At 34.0% G+C, this 13176-nt stretch overlaps 1 protein-coding gene across 2 annotated transcripts in view; it reads right to left on the bottom strand.

Annotated features, from left to right (window-relative positions):
• LOC144966322 (prolactin-releasing peptide receptor-like) overlaps positions 1–13176 on the bottom strand; it is a 210462-nt gene that overhangs the window by 26879 nt on the left and 170407 nt on the right. Inside the window, exon 4 of one of the 2 annotated variants that reach the window (XM_078902572.1) lies at positions 12508–12618. The gene's annotated coding sequence lies outside the window, so the exon portion shown is untranslated. Of the gene's footprint in view, positions 1–6080; positions 6658–12507; positions 12619–13176 lie in introns of those variants that run through there. The other variant, XM_078902573.1, reaches the window with a different exon arrangement.

Below are 13176 nucleotides of genomic sequence, written 5' to 3'. Positions count from 1 at the left end.
CCATGGAAATGCGGAATCGTTTAAAGTCAGTTTGGCTTTAAATACTGCGTGGACACAATTTCTAAATTGTTACTTTTCTGACTGCTTATATTGTCATTGTTTCATCATCATCATCATCATCATCATCATCATCATCATCATCATCATCATCATCATCATCATCATCATCATTATCATCATAATCATAATCATTTCTAACCACTATGACGATACAGCGACGACAATGTCCTGCCAATTCCTTTCAAAACCCAGCACGGGGAAATTGTGAGTAAAGTCAATCACAATCGCATATAATTTATCGGCTAAAATTGTGTTTGTTTTGGATCCAGTATCAACAGAAGGGTCGCTGAACTACTAATGAAATAAGCTACACATAATCGGATTTCCTCAATTTTAAATGTCAAAATAATCCCATGTGCAAATATCATCCAATAATTTAGAATAAGGCGACATTTCATCGATTTGGCATTTTACCATCGATGCATTGTTAATCATTAACATTTATATAGATTTAGAAAATTAACCAGTTATTAATTAATTAAACAAATATGAAATGAGAATACTAGGAAAATTTCGTCTATTTTATATAACCAATTCGCAATATACCTATAGATAGAATGCGCTTGGCCAAGGAGTTCACAACATTGCCATCCGGAAGTATAAAGGACCAACACACAAACACTGTGTAACCATGAACTTTTATAGTCTGGTTAATACAGTTTAGTGAGAACAACTCCCAAACGCGGATGGCAAAAACAATAACAAAGGCCTGAGTGACGTCATCTGCATACTATCTATAGAGAAAGCGTAAATTAAGATAATATACTTTTCTTACACTGTTGCTTTTTGGAATTCCGGGCGTGTCACCCCAACCGCTGCACGAGCTTGCGAGTGGGCGTTGGGAACACAATTAAAATTCCAAAACGCAAGAGTGTAATAAATCTTTTATTCGACCCCTAATTCGATCCCTATTTCCCAATCTTTGAATAATAGACATGTTCAAAAACCTTTAAGTGATACTTCTTTTTTTTTAAGAATCTAATTTCAATGAAATTTAACGCTTGATAATCTGACGTACCAATTTATTATTGTAAACTTGATCTTGTTACCTGTTACATTTAATGGAGAGGGGTTGAAAAATCAGTATTCTTTCATGTTAAAAAAATGGCCAAATTGTAATGACATTGAAAGTACGTTAATGAGGGCTAAAGACCAACTTAATAATTGTTTAAAATCATATATTTCATTCCATCATGAACTCTATTAATATTAACAATGAATTTACATTTCTATTGTAATGGCCTGAAGGATAAATAAAATATAAAAATATTTTTTTAAATGAGCTTTATATAGCGCAATGTCCACTAAATGTGCTCAACGCGTTTTACAAGTGGTCCCTGGTCAACAGCAAGTTAGGCGATTTTACAATTTTTCGGACAAAGACAACGCTGTTAACGACCAGGTCCTCATTTTACACCTGAGTACGGTGGGAGAAAGTGAGTAAAGAGCCTTTTCCAAGGACTCAACTATGCGCCGAGCGCGAGAGGCTCGAACCCAGGACCCTCCGATCCGAAAGCGAGTGTCACATCACAAGACCACATAGCCGCAGAGAGCGCCTCGTAAAAACGTTGTCTATATCTTGATGCCGCCCTTTTTTGTTTTACATCTCTCTCTCTCTCTCTCTCTCTCTCTCTCTCTCTCTCTTTCTCTCTCTCTCTCTCTCTTTCTCTCTCTCTCTCTCTCACTCTCTCTCTCTCTATCTCTCCTATCCTAAAAAAAAACTCACAACAATAACTGATGTTTATAATGCCAGACTCTAGGCTTGGGATTTTGAGGACATGATAATTTAAAACAAAAATCATTTAGATGCCGTTTAATGATTGTTTTTGTCATATAGCTAGCCTTTAATCGTCCGTGTTAAAATAAATCTATTCATTTTTCTCATGTTCAAAGAGTCTATTGAGAGTGTTTGACAAAATGAAAATAACTTTAAAGCATCGATGTATATAGATAAAAAGTTTTCAGGCCAATCCAAAAAGATTTTGTCAGTGAATTGCAAAATGTTTAAATGATATACTGGACCACTAGGGGGCGAGGTGGTTGAGTGAATTAGGCATGGCACTTCCATCCAGGGTAGCCGTTTTGATTCCCATCTGTTGGCATCCTCCGGAGGAAACTTTCCTCTCACCCCCCCCCTTCTTTTGCTTATTTTTGGCACAACACTGTGGTTGGCGCTTGTGCTAATCCTCTTTTAAGCATGGATAAAGGGATTTTTTATTTTATATTTCAACACACCCAATCCAGGATTTTCTAACGCAAGTACAACAATTTAATAAGTTAAAGATCGCTTTGTTTAGAATTATTTTCATTTGTGAATAAATCTGTGAGTATATTAAAATTCTTATACAGGGGCTTGGTTAAATCTCTTTCATGAGAGTTTGTTGTACTTCTCTTGAAAACGATTAAATCTAAAAGCTATACATCAACACCAGATCACAAATGGTTGAAAAGGAACTAAACAGCCCTAGATCGTTTGATTGTTAAGATGAAATTGCGCATTTATTGTCATGAAATCTACGAGAAATTTACATCTTTGAAATTCACTAGATACCCCACGGGATCTATGTATTATGACTACATTTGATCATTTTTCTGACAAATGGATATATAATATTTTTAGAAATGAGAAATTGAGACAAGCTGTGTTTATAATATAGAATAATATCATCATACTCAGGAGTGAATGAGGACCTGATTACAAGCAAAAATGTTAGTAGATTAAAAAGGCCTATTAGACGACTCGTATTCAATGAAATGGAAATTTGATTAATTGCAATTGATGATACATTCGTTTATAGCTCACTGTTTCGTGCATTGAATCCCTCATGTAATAAGTGTTAATATTAAATGTAAAAAGCGAGAGTTATTGATTTTTTAAAAAAATTCGAATCATTCGCAATCTGAATCTAGTAACAATAATACTCCTACGAATTTGTAGGAAAGAAATAAAATGCCCCCGGAAATAGACAAAGAGCAATTTTGTTTTATAAGAGATAATTGTCTAAATAACACATGAGTGTGGCAAGGGTTGTTAAATAGTATGACAAAAGAAAGAACAATGAGTGCTATCTTGAAGTGGGAATTAAATTCACAAAGATCAATCGAATTACATTAGTATTCACCGACGGCCTCATCTGAAGGGCCTGGTATCTCGTCTTGTATGTAACAAAAAAATCAAGCAATGTTGAGCTTGGTCAGTGACAGATTGATTGAAAAAAACCTGGCACCGTTTTTTCTTCTTCTTTGAATAGGTTTGGAAACCATTTTGTTTTGAAATTTACACAACTGCGACAATAAGCAATAGATAAGTTTGCATGTTTGAGAAAAGCACTTTATACAAATTACAACACAAGATCTAAGTATGAAATGAAATATTTCAAAATGAAAATGTGCTAGATGAACAAAGAGAGCATTGTGAAACGCAATAAATGGAAATGTCGTATATAAACGCTCATTTATTTTTGTATTTGCTAATTAAATAACCCCCCGGCATGTTTCCCATCTTTCTCAGTTCAAACAACATGACAGCGCAAACATTTTTCCAGTTTTATTTTTCATTTGACTATAAGAATAGGAATTAAATCGATGGATGTTTGAAGGACGAGTTTTACTGGCCTAATTTTTAAATACTAGATCTTCCAGAGTACAGCTGTTAACTGGTTAGAGGCCGGAGTGTGTGTGTGTGTGGGGGGGGGGGGGATGTCTGTCTTAACCCCAAGATTACTATGTTGACATGAAAAGTCACGAGTCAACTACTGCCATTAGTAAATTCTCAATTTCATGCCCAAAACTGTAGAGAGTAATCAGAATTCCTATAGATAGTTCGAAGATGACGTCTATCAGGTCTTTGTTATTGTTTTTTTTTTTTGCCATCCGCGTTTATGAGTAATGCTAACTGAACTGTATTAACCTGACTATAAACGTTCATGGATACACACAGTGTTGTGTGTTGGTCCGTGATACTTCCGGATGGCAATGTTATGAGCTTCTTAGCCAAGCGCATACTATCTATACCAATAATATAATGTTTAGAAGTGTATCTACATTACCTATTCTGGTTCTTTATTATCTAAACGTGTCTTTCACATTGATGATCTCCTATCCAGTAGATATTAATTAGGAAAATAAACAATGTTTGCAAAACAAGAGATATCTTCAATTTTAGTTTATTTCGTTTTTTGCAATTATTATTATTATTATTATTATCATCTTCATCATCATCATCATCATCATCATCATCATCATCATCATCATCATCATCATCATCATCATCATCATAATTATCATCTACGTCATCATCATCACTATCATCATCATCATTATTATTATTATTATTATTATTATTATTATTATTATTATTATTATTATTATTATTATTATTATTATTATTATTATTAATTATTATTTATTATTATTATCATCATCATCATCATCATCATCATCATCATCATCATCATCATCATCATCATCACCATCATCATCATCATCATCATCATCATCATCATCATCATCATCATTCATTTTCATTATGATGGTTATCATCAATAATATTATACTATTAGTAACATTGCATATATGCGACCCATTAATTCATCATTTTATTTTATCACCTGCTTATAATGTTCTAGTATTCTATCATGAGAGTACTTTACATTTCTATTGGGGGTCCCGATAACTCAGTTGATAGATTACTCACTTCACAATCAATTAGAACGAGATCGATCCCGGGTGCAGTCCAGATTTTTTTCTGACCCCACCTGTCCACGCAGCAGTGATTGGGAAGCTGGGTCTGCTGGATCTGGCGGGAAGTACTTTGCGATAGACTAGCCTGCTATCCAAAGGATGGTAACCAATTGCTAGTGTCCGTTTCACGCTGTAGAAGCGGGAATAAAGTCCAGCTCTATGGGCCTAATGGTTCTGAAGGACTATTTTTACATTTCTAATAAATTTTCATGTATGTTACGCTGGATATTCTCAACACAAAAAACGAGTTGAATAAAAATACAGAATTGATCTTCTTGACCCCGTTGTGTGCTCTACCAACTGAGTTATTGGACTACGCGTCAAATTGGTATAATTTCAAAGCGAAGTGAATACCAAAATGTTTATCTAAAACGTGGCATTTGGTTCTCTATGAAACTAATTTTTTGTTTTATAAATCCACTATAACAAATGGGATTGTCTTAAACTATAATCTCAAGTTCCTTTATCAATATCAATCAGTCACAAAGCAGTTATTATCATAGTTATCATATAATTATTATATGAGGTAATATCATCATCATCATCATCATCATCATCATCATCATCATCATCATCATCATCATCATCATCATTATTATTATTATTATTATTATTATTATTATTATTATTATTCTTTATTATTACTCTTATTGTTTTTATTATTCACATTCTTCTTCTTCTTCTTCTTCTTCTTCTTCTTCTTCTTCTTCTTCTTCTTCTTCTTCTTCTTCCTCTTCTTCTTCTTCTTCTTCTTCTTCTTCTTCTTCTTCTTCTTTTACTTATTATTATTATTATTATTATTATTATTATTATTATTATTATTATTATTATTATTTTATTATTATTATTATTATTATTATTATTATTATATATTATTATTATTATTATTATTATTATTATTATTATTATTATTATTATTATCATTACCATTACTACTATCATTATCATTGTTATTCTTATCCTTACTAATGATATCATAAGATCAATCGAGGTATACAACTATATTCCGTAAACAACTAAAAGAAGGATAACATTAAATCTGGAAAGTTGAAAAAAAAATCGATGGTTTAAAAATCTACGGAATAACAGTGTTGACTAGGGTTGGTGAGTATCGATTTTTTGGCCTAGTACTACGACTAACCAGTACTGTCACAGCAAATTGTGTTACAGGCGATTTCGTCCATTTGAGAGAGAACATAAAACGGGTCATTATTCTAATGCTGCATCTCCTCGCCCACCTTTCACAGACACGGGAAATTGCTACAATTGCCACAAACCTCCGGATGTTGTTAGACGGGCGACTATTTCGTTCTTTCGGGTTTCCTCCTGAAATTTTAGAGTCTCTGTGACGTCATGGAAATCTTTTTAACTCCAATCGGATCAAACACTGAACGAGTTTCATGTATTCCGTTGATAACCCAATTTAGAAAACACTTGATCAAGAATGACTTGAGAATAATAATAGCAGCTCCATGTTCGTAAACGAAACTCGATATAAAAATTGTCACTTGTCTCAGTTGAACCTTTTGTGAATGAAAGCTTCTAAGTGAAACAGGTCGATCCTTTCCCAGAATAATAAATTCACACGAATGGACGTTTAATATGTTCTAAGTGGTAGTGATTGTGCTGTTGTGATTGTGGCTCGATGAATGAGAGAACTTGAGTCGGAAATCACCTATCTCTATAGCAACAAGTCACCATCGCGATACCAACCAATCCCAGCTGACCACCAATACAGCAGTAGACAATTCTTAAACACGAGCATGTGCAGACACCAAGCTATCTAGTACACTCATCAAATGGCTGTCTCTGTTGTCGCCAACTCTCTCGTTTGATCAGCCTTCACAGAATCAACAGTGCTCACTCTTGCCTCTTCAGATTATACGTATGTCCTCGCGTTCAATTCACGTCTCCCCTATTCTACTCACATCGCTCATCACAGACTGCTCACTCTCGGGTTCTGCAGTGACAAGTAACAAAAGTGAGAGCGGCAAGTTGTGATGGGTCAAAGAGAGAAGAGGGAAATTCATTGGTTTTATTATGCAAGGTCTTGCACCACCTTTGTGCTCAATGTTGTAAACTATTTCCCCTTGTGTCCACCCTCTGCCCCCTCCATCCATTTTTTCCTTACCACTACCACTACCTCCTTTGTCATACAAAATGGCAAGCTGTCGGGTATTTGCTGGCAATAAATAAGGAAAATATACGCCTAATACCCTGAGTGATATGATATCGATTGGCGGCAAGACTGGTTGTCCATTAGAAAGGCTTTCAACAAATCTTTGACCATATACTAAATAACGACGCTGAAAGAGATTATGTAACTTTAGTCTGTGATTTACAGCGGCGGCGCTGGTCGTAATAATATATTACATGGCCAAATAAAACTTAGACTGCTTTCCATTTCATTATTATTATCATCATCATCATCATCATCATCATCATCATCATCATCATCATCATCATCATCATCATCATCATCATCATCTCATCATCATCATCATCATCATCATCATCATCATCATCATCATCACCATCATCATCATATATATTATTATTATTATTATTATTATTATACACCACCATCATCATCTTCATCATCATCATCATCATCATCATCATCATCATATCACACCATCATCATCATCATCATCATCATCATCATCATCATCATCATCATCATCATCATCATAATCATCATCATCATTATCAACACCATCATCATCTTCATCATCATCATCATCATCATCATCATCATCATCATCATTATCATCATCATCATCATCATCATCATCATCATCATCATCATTATCACCACCATCATCATCTTCATCATCATTATCATCATCACCATCATCATCATTATTATTATTATTAATATTATTATTATATTATTATTATTTTATATATTATTATTATTATATTATTATTATATATATTATTATTATTATTATTATTATTATTATTATTATTATTTATTATTATTAGTATTATTATGTTACATTTTAGTTATTATGGAATATCAAAGTGACATAAACCTAAATATAAAAAGTAAATAAAGTAAACAATAAAACGAAATAATACAACGAAACTAAGTTATTGATGGGGCCATTAAAATCGTATAATATTGTTCGTGAAGATGAGCGCACAAGTTTGGCATGGTCTCGTCTTGCCATTAATTAACCTTACAGTTGTTCGGGAGACTAAAAGGAAAATATTATGGAGAAGTGAATCTTATGGGCTCCTTACGTATCTAGGTGCTCAATGTCGAGTCGGGAAACATGGCATATGTGGATTGATGTTATGTGTTTAAACAAAATGCACACCATTTCTGACCGCTATATCAATCGCACATTCACACAAAACTTTTATAGTCTCAGAGAATTTATTGAGAAGGAATCACCCAACTGAATACAGGAAGCTGCGAAAATCCGAGCCAAATTTCAATTGTATTCCATATAAATATTATGAGCGAGAGGATGTTTAGCGACTTGACATGGCCTAACGCATCGTCAAAAGTTTCGCGTATCTCTATATATCGCTGTCTCCGGTTGTTCCTTAATATAATTAAAATTCATTGGTACGAACGAATTAAATCCAGAGCATAATGGGAGCGATCTATATCCATGTGTTCATCCAACCTGGTCATCGATCACATGCTTTGTTGCTGTACAGCAATTGGACATTTCTCAATAAATGAAAACACACTGATGTATTTATGAAACATGTAAAAATTCCCATGAGTCACGCAGAGCAAAATAACCAATTGTGATGTTGGATATTTCTCAAACTGTGAACATTTTTCACTATGTGGGACATTTTGAGCACATATTCCAATGTGACCAATGACCTCGAGCACATGAAAAGATAATATAGATCGCTCCCATTGCATCATGGTGCTTTGACTGTTTCGTAGATATCTGCTGTGGAAAATCTGAGCAAATAAGAATGAATGTCGCTGGGTAGTGAAGGAAATATCTCATTACGACAATTCGGTTCGAGCCGGAAATTATCCAGTTATCTGCCGGACTCTGGAAAAACTCGTGTTTAAATATTTTGCCAGAAAACTCGTCCTTCAAATATACATCAATTTAAATGACCGTCATCTTGTGGCAAAGCTCTCAAACCTGGGACTTCGCGCAGACCATTAAACCCTTTCAAATATTTTTTCCATGAACGTTGTCCTCAAAATTGTGTTCACTCTATTGAACACAACTAAGAGACATAATAAGAGAGAAATGCACTCCCATAACAAGATGAAACTTGTTATTCATCCAAAACACTCGATGGGCAAGTTTCTTAAAATAGAAATCTAATCACTCTCCTCGTACCGAGAGAGGAGAATGACTTCTTTTTAAAGAAGCTCATCCTACGTTATAAATGAAGTTAATTATAGTGATAGTATAACAGAATTATCCATGGATTGTGTGTCTTGGTTGTTTGCTTCCTTGTTTTTGTTTGTTAATACTACAAGACCAAAGAGAGTGTGAATGGAAATTGAATAGGATAGGAGTGATATGTGGATCCACCAAACTGGTATGTGGCCTGGGTAAAGCGATCTACTCAATAACAATTACATTATGTCATTAACTCCAAAGGCTTCCATCGTGGCCTTAGTACAGTTATGGCCTGACACTGACCAATAAATTACGTCAAAATGCCAGTCTTTTGCCACAAAAGAAAACAAATCATGAGTTGTATTCATTAGTTCAACCAATGAAATAACTTGTTTCCATGAGCACTACTAACGACAACTCACTAGACGGTGCAAAAACCAAATAATGACGTCAAAATGCCAGTCCTTTTGGATTTCAGTGTCAGGCTATAACATAACGATGGCTACGCTTCCACACTCTCACCTCGGTCGGGGCACGCAGCTCATTTACCAGTGAACTGAGGTATTATGGAAAAAAAAACCCAACTAAATAACAATGAGAATTTGAATGTAAGCAGCTTCAGTTTAATATACGAAAACAGATAAAATGGACGTTACGGGTTTCCCCTTTATTAACAAAACAGGATGAATGAAACACTGCAGATGAATGAGATAATGTAGTTGAGGCGTTGTTAAACCTGTTTTGTTGATAAAGGGAAAACCCGTAACGTCCATTTTATCTGTTTTCGTATATTAAATTGAAGCTTACATTCATTGTTATTTTTTTCTTCGAGCTTCGAGCAGCAACATTTACATATGAAAAAAAACACTTATTTAAAAATTTGGCCATAAAACTTGTCCTTCAAATATCGATCGATTTGAATAACCCTCATCTTGGCAAAAATTCGCAAACCTTGGACCACATTCTGAAACCAGAAAATCAGTTGTACAAAGTATTATCCAGTTCTACGGTCAACTGGTGAGATTGGAGCCAGTCTTTTGAGTTCATATTTTTGTTCCCTATTCATTTTAATTTTGCAACATTTCTATTTATTGCAATATCAAACTGGATCTCAAACTGGTTTTTTTTCCTGTCAATTTTAGTCAATCATGTCATCTAAAATAATAAAGATGAGAAAGGGGCATTTTTTTGTGTGCATAAATAATCACAACTAATGCGTTCCACGGAAGGAAGGGGGTGGTTAGACTGCGTGGTTGTCTCCGTCTCCAAGTTTGACAAATTATATGTTTGCATGTTAATTGATCGTCGACTTGAAAGCCAGTCTTAGAAAGGTCGATTATTATTCATGTATGGATGGGATGGTAACGATCAGAGAAACAGACAGTCCAACCAAATCTTTGTCTAAAACATTGGAACTACGTTATCCAAGCATCGGCGGAAATCACGTAATCGTGACATCTTTTTTGACATGATGAGATAATTTTGTTACGTAAAGCGATGACGTTTGTCGACAATGTTAGAAGAGATGGGATAGGTAAATAAAGAATACATGTAGGCTGTTCTAAGATTCTCCTACTTGTGTGTTAGATATAATAATTTTAAACAGAGATATGTCCCGAAAATTGTCAGATTAACATTGACTGTTGGTCATTGTCGGCCTATAGATAGTTCGAAGATGACGTCACTCATGTCTTTGTTATTGTTTTTTGCCATCCGCGTTTATGAGTACTTCTCACTAAACTGTATTAACCAGACTATAAACCTTCAAGGTTACACACAGTTTTGTGTGTTGGCCAGTTTTAGTTCCGGATGGCAATGTTGTGAACCTCTTAGCCAAGTGCATACTATCTCTACATATTTGAAAACTGTTATCTATGAATGAAAGTTACAAAGAACACTTAAAGGCTTTTAAAGCCTTAAAGCTCTTAAACGATACGATACGTAATGACTGAACCATTCATGAAACGATGTTGCATATCTTGATAAGATACTGGTGTGGTTTTCACGAGATGATGTGGAAAGAGATGGGATAGGTGGGTAAATAAAGACATTTTCTATTTATGTAAACTTTTGACGTGATGCGATGGTAGCGTTTACCTTGTGCACTTTAGGGGGCAGCGTGGCTCAGTGGTACGGTCTTTGCTTCGTACCCATAAGGTAACGAGTTCGATCACCCGCCGCTGCGTTGTGTGGCCTTGAGCAAAGTCACCTAGCCCTAGCTCACTTTGCGGCGCTGCACTGCGGCTTACGCCTGGGTTATTCCAATCTTCCCTTGGAATAGACCCTAAAGACAAATTTCCCCTTGGGGATGGATAAAGGGAATTTTATTTTATTTTATTTTTTTAGGTATCACGTGAATTTCCAAGGGGTATTGTGGAAAGGAATGGGATTCGTATATATAAAGAATTAAATGTAGTTTTATATTTATATCATAATCCATTGTAACGTAGATAGTATGCGCTTGGCTAAGAAGCTCATAACATTGCCATCCGGAAGTATAACGGACCAACACACAAAACTGTGTGTATCCATGAACGTTTATAGTCAGGTTAATACAGTTCATTGAGCATTACTCATAAACGCGGATGGCAAAAAACAATAACAAAGACCTGAGTGACGCATCTTCGAACTATCTATAGATCATGTCTCGGATGTTTGACGTGCTCCAATTATTGGATAAAACAAAATCGACTTTCTGTGGGACTGAAGGAATTTTCTCTTGACATTTTTGACAGCCATAGTTTTGTTAATGTTGTATTCTACGTCAAAGATTAAAACTTTAAGATTGCGAACTGGTTATTTGTTTTAAAATAGTATGCTACTGTTTTTATCCAAATGACTTACTTCATGCACAATGAATAAGAGAATTTTATAAAAGAAAAGCAGCAATTCTTGTGTTAAATCAAGCTCGAAATCCAACTCCAGGTGTAATAAAAAGTGTTTATTATTCTTTAATAAACTTGCAAATATAATATAATAATAATAATAATAATAATAATAAATAATAATAATAATAATAATAATAATAATAATAATATAATAATAATAATATAATAATAATAATAATAATAATAATAATAATAATAATAATAATAATAATAATAATAATAATATAATAATAATAATAATAATAATAATAATAATAATAATAATAATAAATAATAATAATAATAATAATAATAATAATAATAATAATAAAAACAATAATAATAATAATAATAATAATAATAATAATAATAATAATAATAATAATAATAAATATCATTATTATTATTATTATTATTATTATTATTATTATTATTATTATTATTATTATTCTCATTATTGTTTTTATTATTATAGTCATCATCATAGAACATAGCCTTACCCTCCTGTAGCAGTCACAAAAGAGTTGTCCCTCTCTCAGTGGATCCAAAGCATTTTAGCTTGACAGATACGTGCGTTGTTATTGTAGTCATGAAGATCTTGTTGGTAATACCTAAAAGAAAAAAGGACACAAAATAACACGTCTTAAATGTTTAGAAATCTTTTCGGCGCCTGAGAGAAAAATTTTTAACATTAAAAAAATGAAATTCACCCACCCTCCAACACACACAACTGTGTGTAATGTAACCATGAAAGTTTATAGACAGAACAAAATTGACGTCATTCAGCTTTGTTATTGTTTTTAAACTGCCATTTTTAGGAGTAGTTCTCACTAAATTGTATTCTTGAGACATTCAATGTAATGCACATTTTTGTGCTTTGGTACGCTTTCTCCGCCTAGCGGAATGTTGTGAGTAAATTCAAAAGCGCACAGCATCAATAATCGTATCATTAAAAAACAATAACAAAGAGGTGAATGACGTCAATTCCATTCCATCTATGTGTCTTATCAAATGGTCTTATTTTTCTCCTTTGCTCCCCCCCCCCCGCCCCCTATCCATGGTTATTTGCTGTTTTATCTGTCGCTCTCTCCCCCTTACCCTGACAGGCTCTCTCTCTCTCTCTCTCTCTCTCTCTCTCTCTCTCTCTCTCTCTCTCTCTCTCTCTCTCT

The sequence above is a fragment of the Berghia stephanieae genome, chromosome 2 (assembly GCF_034508935.2).
Source record: "Berghia stephanieae isolate SIO BIC M18660-M18661 chromosome 2, UCSD_Bste_1.3, whole genome shotgun sequence".
Classification (NCBI taxonomy): Eukaryota; Metazoa; Mollusca; class Gastropoda; order Nudibranchia; family Aeolidiidae; genus Berghia; species Berghia stephanieae.
The sequence above is the reverse complement of the archived record's forward strand: the minus strand, read 5'-3'. Positions and strand labels throughout refer to the sequence as shown.